General features: G+C 45.4%; 5 non-coding genes across 5 annotated transcripts; 2 read left to right on the plus strand and 3 right to left on the minus strand.

Annotated features, from left to right (window-relative positions):
- Nucleotides 1-1,165: 1,165 nt before the first annotated feature.
- On the minus strand, nt 1,166-1,238 carry trnav-uac (transfer RNA valine (anticodon UAC)). Its single transcript has one exon. It is a non-coding gene; the product is annotated as a tRNA-Val (tRNA).
- Nucleotides 1,239-2,391: 1,153 nt separating this feature from the next.
- On the plus strand, nt 2,392-2,460 carry trnak-cuu (transfer RNA lysine (anticodon CUU)). The gene has a single exon. It is a non-coding gene; the product is annotated as a tRNA-Lys (tRNA).
- A 78-nt stretch (nt 2,461-2,538) lies between these two features.
- Nucleotides 2,539-2,621, plus strand: trnal-cag (transfer RNA leucine (anticodon CAG)). The gene has a single exon. It is a non-coding gene; the product is annotated as a tRNA-Leu (tRNA).
- Nucleotides 2,622-4,687: 2,066 nt separating this feature from the next.
- trnav-aac (transfer RNA valine (anticodon AAC)) lies at nt 4,688-4,760 on the minus strand. Its single transcript has one exon. It is a non-coding gene; the product is annotated as a tRNA-Val (tRNA).
- A 440-nt stretch (nt 4,761-5,200) lies between these two features.
- Nucleotides 5,201-5,274, minus strand: trnan-guu (transfer RNA asparagine (anticodon GUU)). The gene has a single exon. It is a non-coding gene; the product is annotated as a tRNA-Asn (tRNA).
- Between the last annotated feature and the right edge of the window lie 1,200 nt (nt 5,275-6,474).

Here is a 6,474-nt window from a genome sequence, read left to right on the forward strand (position 1 = left end):
TATTGTAAATCTACTTCTGGCGCTGATAAGAGTCCATATAATTCCGCAATTAATGTTTCATTTGCGTTTTCACAATAACAGGTCTGTCTCATTGGTTCCCCAGTGTCAGGGAGGGAAGTGTCTGATGCCCTCTTTTATTTAATGTTACAAACGGAAGACAAACGCTCGTATTCGTTCAAAATCAACCTGAAGGTGGACACACACACACAGATAAACACAGCCAATGATATGGTCGTCATGTTGGGATTGCTGCACATGCATACCCAGAGGCGAGTTTACTGCAATGATAGACAAGAGCGGCTGAGTTTTTCAGTCCCGGTTAGCGAAGTCGATAGAGTGTGCGACTCCAAATCTCAGGGGCGTGGGCTTCAGCCTCATGTTGGGCGTATTCTGATTTAACCTTTTTATGTTGCTTTCAGGGGTGAACCCAAGCTCTGACTCCCCCCGACCTCCCGTGCAGTGTCACCGCGCACATTGTGGCCGCGCCCGGGCTGATTTCTCTCTCTCTCACCCGGGACCGCTGAGTCTGCTGTACCCTGATCACCAACTCACCCAGTTTGTGAATTTAAACCGGAACAGGTGTCTCGCAAAGGGCAAGAGAAGTAGGGAAGGCTGCAACCTCTGACAAAATCTCATTCCCATTAAAGATTTGTGTATCTGAATCCCGAACATTTTCTGCAGCTTTTAAAAGTTTTGACATTCACTGTACAGGACGCGGCACCTGGAGACTCGTCTCTGACACTCACAGTGATGCGTTGGGCTGTTTTCACTCGTAAAACAGCTCTTGTCATATTGTGATATTGTCTTAGACTCCCTCCCCAGCGGAAAGGGTTTGTCTATCTCCCTTTCAAAATCCTAAAAAGCCTTCTATATTCCAGGGAATACAAGTATGTAACCGCTCCTCATAATTTAACCCTTCGATCCCTGCTAACATTCTGGTAATTCAGGGCTGCGCTGCTTCCAAGGCAAAAAAACCCTTTTGGAGTAAAAGGGAATAAAATTTAAAATGAGCGTCACTGAGGATCAGTTTTCTATCACTCAAAGTTATCTGCTCAATGAAGTAAAAGATGCAGCTTACAAAGAACAAGGGAGCAGCCACTGTCTCCCTTTTTGGCAGGAGAAGAAAATTAACCTGGATGTTCATGGAGACCAAGTTCCAACATAATGTTTCTGCCCGGGATCGAACCGGGGACCTTTCGCGTGTAAAGCAAATGTGATAACCGCTACACTACAGAAACAGATGGCATGCTGCTTAACGCAATGGGCAACTGAATGGTGTCCTCTCTCTGCTCGTACTTGGAATGTGTTCTTTCAAGTCCAGCAAGAGATTCAGACAGTGGCTGCTCCCCCTTTTCTTTAAAAACTCTCAGGGTAATGGCTTTGAGCCCCATGTTGGGCGAGTACCGTTTTAAACTTTTCTGCTGCTTCCACCGGTGAGCCCCAGCTCTGACACTTCCCCCACCCCCACCTCCGTCTCACCGCGCACGATGGGGCCGCGCCCGGGCTGAATCTCTCCAATTAGGTTTCCGCCCCAGTCGCAGCATGAAATGGTCCTTATCAAAGTCACAAATGATACTCCATGTGACTACCACCATGATAAACTATCCCTCCTCATCCTTCTCAAATACAATATCTCACCGTGCTGTTATGCTGTTAGACGAGTTTCCTCTCTCTGCTCCTATTTGCAATGTGTTGCTTTTCCGATTGATAACACTTAGTATCATCGTATTATGTTGGTCCACAAGAGGAGATCATTCGGCCCATCGTGCCTGTGCTGGGTCAAACACACGTATTCGTTCAAAATGCGTTCAGAGATGGATTGAGTGCTTTGTTATCAGAAAGTTGCCTGAACCCCCACAGTCCACAGCTTTCCTCCTCGCTATCAACCACACGGCCTATTTTTGTGTCACCCGCAGATTTCTTAATCATGCCCCCTAAGTTTCGGTCCAAATCGTTAATGTGGAGCACAAAAAGCAAAGGACCAAGTACCGAGCCCTGCGGCACCCCACTAGAAACAGCCTTCCAGCCACAAAAACACCCGTCGACCATGACACTTTCCTTCCTGCCACTGACCTAATTTTGGATCCAACAAGCCACATTCCCTTGGATCCCATGGTCCTTTCCTTTTTTGACCAATCTGCCATGTGGGAACTTTTCAAAAGCCTTGCTAAAATCCATGGAGACGACATCAATTGCGCTACCCTCATCGATCCTTCTTATCACCTCCTCGAAAAATTCAATCAGGTTCGTCAGACACAACTTCCCCTGAATAAATCCATGCTGACTGTCCTTGATTCGTCCGTGCCTCAGAATTGATTCCAATGATCTGAAATGGAGTCTTTCTCCTGCTTGCTGCAATAACAGATAAGGTGGTTAAAAGCACGAAAACCCGCCTAGCTCAGTCGGTAGAGCATGAGACTCTTAATCTCAGGGTCGTGGTTTCGAGCCCCACGATGAGCGAGTATCATTTTAAACTTTTATGTTGCGTTCACTGGCCAACGGTGCAGAATTGATGCAGAATGAAATGTTAAATTTGTAGTCAGGATGGCCGAGCGGTCAAAGGCGCTGCGTTCAGGTCGCAGTCTCTTCTGGAGGCGTGGGTTCGAATCCCACTTCTGACAATGCTTATTTTTACGAAGACGTGAAAATATTTTATTTGTGGATTGGGCTGCAGCTGATTTTTCGACCAAGTTGATTTACTCCTCCCACAAAAGCAACTGGCTTTGTGATGGAAATGTGACTTGAGAAGTTTCAAACGGTGAAATGTTTGACATATTAATGATCTGGACAAAGAAATAGAACAGCAGTGGGAAACATTTAAAACGGTGATCAATAGAGTCCAGGAGAAATATATCCCACTAAAAAGCAAGAACAAACCAGCCAGAAATGACACACCAGAGATGAATAAAGAAACAAGGGCAAAATTGAAACTGAAGAAAAAGGCCCACACGAGACAATAAAGGAGAGAGGGGAATGTGAAAAGACTGGGAAAGAAGTCTAAAGAACTATTAGAAAGGCAAAAAGGAATATCAAAAAAAGCAAAGTATTCGAGACACATCAACAGCCAAAAAAAGTTTAGGATAGGAATAGGGCCACTCAGGGATACACACGACAAACTCACAGGCAATGACAGCGAAATGGCAGAAATATTAAATAATCACTTTGCTTCAGTATTTACCAGGGAGACTGGTATTTTGGGCGTGACAGTAGAAGAAGAGATCAAAAAGATATGTAAAGACATTTAAGATCCAAAGGGGGGAGATAATTGATAAAAGAATCAATCTTAGAGAGGAAATTTCCTGTTTGGAGCCTAACCAGAGTTTCAAACCGCTCAGCCACGCTAATTTCCATATTACTGATCAGAAGCTTATTTCACAGGGACACGATTACTCCGCTCCATTTAGGGAGGCTACGTTAAAGGCGGAAATTGATCTATTAATAGAATCATAGAATAACATAGCGCCATTCGGCCCATCGTGCAAGTGCCAGCTCTCTGAAAGAGCTGTCCAGTTAATCCCACTCTCCTGCTGTTTCCCCATAGCCCTGAAAAAGTTTCCATCCAAGCGTTTATCCAATTCCCTTCTGAAAACTGTGAGTGAAGAAAAACAATATTGAAAGGGGTGATGGGGCCTCTGCAGTGTCGATGTGGAGTGTGTGATGATTGAAGTTATCAAGATGGTTGCTTTACACATGGTATGTTGTGCAATCATCCTGAAATATCTTCAATATCCAATCCAAATTGAATCGCAAACCTGACGGACCAACACTGGAAAACAAGTCATGAGTGAACGCAAATCATCTGGGACCCGTTTTCAGCCTCACGGCACTTTAAATAAAGTGAAATAACTTTGCATTGAAAAGATTTGGAACTTGCATCTGTGCCTTTGTCTGTTCCATTTCTTAAAGTTGCTGGCGTCTGATGCTGGACACGCCTCTGCTCCCTCTATTGAACAAGAAAGGAGGTGTTTGACGTTGACGGAATCTGTTGGTTATGAGCTCATCCTTTACATTGAGTGGGTTCGCGTCCTTTAAACGGCGTCAAATTTAGCCCAGCGGTGAACTGCGCAGCAAGCAAGTTCATCACCGTCTCACCGCGGGCACTGACTGACACGTTTATCATTATTTCTTTCAGACCGAAATAAATAGGAACCGTGATTTTAAATTTGCACGAAGTGATTTTTAGGTAGTCGCCTTTAAATGTTTCAAAGGCGACTCCGAATTTATGATAGTCCGGCCATTTCACCAGCCGTGTTGAAAACAAAACATGTCTCTAACTTTCGCGTCTTTTTTCGAAAGGCAAAAAACATATTTCCCGTGACCTCTGAAGGATGGACAAGTACATTTCAGAAAGCTGAAGCAAGTTCACCAGCCTTTTAATCCGGAGTCAGACCTTTGCGCCACGCACTCTGAAGACAGGATCCTGGATGTTATTATATTTTTGAATGCTTCTTAAACACCGTTTCATATCTTGGTTGAATGGATGAGTCTTATCAAATCTCCGCCAGGTCCCACCGGGTGTGAGACAGTATTGGAAGCAGCCTTCACCCCCAATATCACGCTGGCTTTCATCGCCTGCTCTCAGCGGACTGCATTAACAGGGCTGGGAGATATGGACTTTGTTCACATTTAATTAGAAATGTGAATCGTTAAATATTTAATCATTTTTAATGGGGACAACGTTTCAAAATATTTCCGCCCGGTTTCGAACCGGGGACTTTTCGCGTGTTAGGCGAACGTGATAACCACTACACTACGGAAACCTGACACCTCCAACCTCGTGATAGGGATATAACCCCTCAGCCAAACTAATTTCCGTATTACTGTCCAGGAGCTCATTTCACAGGGATACATTTGCTGCGCTGTATTTCGGAAGGCTGCAGAGAAGGATCGGTGGAGATGGTCAGGCAGGGAATCCCAGAGCATCGCGCCCACACAAACATTTCACTGTTTTTTTTGCATGTTGCTGATATCCGACCGCAGTGTAAATTATGGCGAATCAGGCATGCTCAGATGACATTGTTCACAGAGTGTTTTCTTGCAGCCAAATCACACATTAGAAAACTTGAAATGAGATGAAGAGATCGGAGCCATTGAAAGTGCTCCCAGTTACTGCAGATCAGGAATTAAAACATGGCACCGGCTTCAGGTCGATCAGAATGAGGCAATGAATCCAAAAGTGGGAAGAAAAAGGTGCAATTTCCGTCCCTGGGTGGGCTCGCATCACCAACCTTTCGGTTAACAGCCGAACGCGCTAACCGATTGCGCCACAGAGACCGTCTGTTTTTTTTTCTTGCAAGATACACTAAAGCAGCGTGTCACCGAGCCAAAGTTACACGTTGCAGCCACAGAAATGCAATTGTCCACTATCAGTGTTACTTTTCCAGAAATAAAGGATGGGACATTGTTTGTGGAAACATGGAAACGGTCTGGTCTCGCTCACAGCATCGATATCACCGACAACCAGCTCTCCTGCAACCGGCGCGCCCACCGGTGCTTTGTCTGTTCGTTAGTTGCACTGTGGGAGATCCTTCGCCACACTGACTGCAGCGGTTTCAAAAGCCGGCTCACCACCACCTTCTCAAGGGCGTTTTGGGATGGGCAATAAATGCCGGCCTCGCCAGCGACGCCCACATCCCATGAACGAATAAAAAGAAAATATTCTGAGCGTCCTGATGCTGATGTCAGGTTTTGATCCCTGATCTGCAGTAACTGGGAGCGTTTTAAATGGCTCCGACCTCTTAATTTCACTCATAACATCAGAGTAACTGTTCCAGGGGGTCATGCCGACTCAACTGCGTCTTGGCCGCCTGTCTGGTCAGTCTTTTATTCGCCTCCAATTCCGTTTCCCAAAGCGGAACTACAGATTCACAAAGCTGTTTGTCATTTCGGTTCCTTTCGATTCGTCCAGCTCCCGACTGGCAATAATTTGCAAACCTGGTTGCAACCCTCCACCTTGCATCGTGTCCAGGGATGGGTTATGTGGAGAGACTGGAGAAGCTGGGATTGTTCTCCTCAGAGGAAAAAAAGGTTAAGGATAGATTTAATAGAGCTGTTCAAAATTATGAGGGAATTTTGATAGAATGGATGGGGAGAAGCTTTTTCCATTGGCAGGAGGGTCGATAACCAGAGGACACAACCTGCATTTATATAGCGCTTTTAACGTAGTAAAAGTTCACAAGGTGCTTCACAGGAGCGTTATTGAACAAAACTTGACACGAAGCCACATAAGGAGATATTTGGACAGGTGACCAAAAGCTGCGTCGAAGAGGTAGATTTTAAGGTATGTGTTAAAGGAGAGAGAGGTGGAGAGATTTAGGGATCGAATTCCAGAGCTTAGGGCCTAGGCAGCTGAAGGCACAGCCGCAAATGGTGGAGCGATTAAAATCGGGGATGCGCAAGAGGCCAGAATGGGAGGAGCACAGAGATTTTTTTTATTCGTTCATAGGATGTGGGCGTCGCTGGCAAGGCCAACAT

This window comes from Heptranchias perlo, unplaced genomic scaffold (genome assembly GCF_035084215.1).
Source record: "Heptranchias perlo isolate sHepPer1 unplaced genomic scaffold, sHepPer1.hap1 HAP1_SCAFFOLD_50, whole genome shotgun sequence".
Classification (NCBI taxonomy): domain Eukaryota; kingdom Metazoa; phylum Chordata; class Chondrichthyes; order Hexanchiformes; family Hexanchidae; genus Heptranchias; species Heptranchias perlo.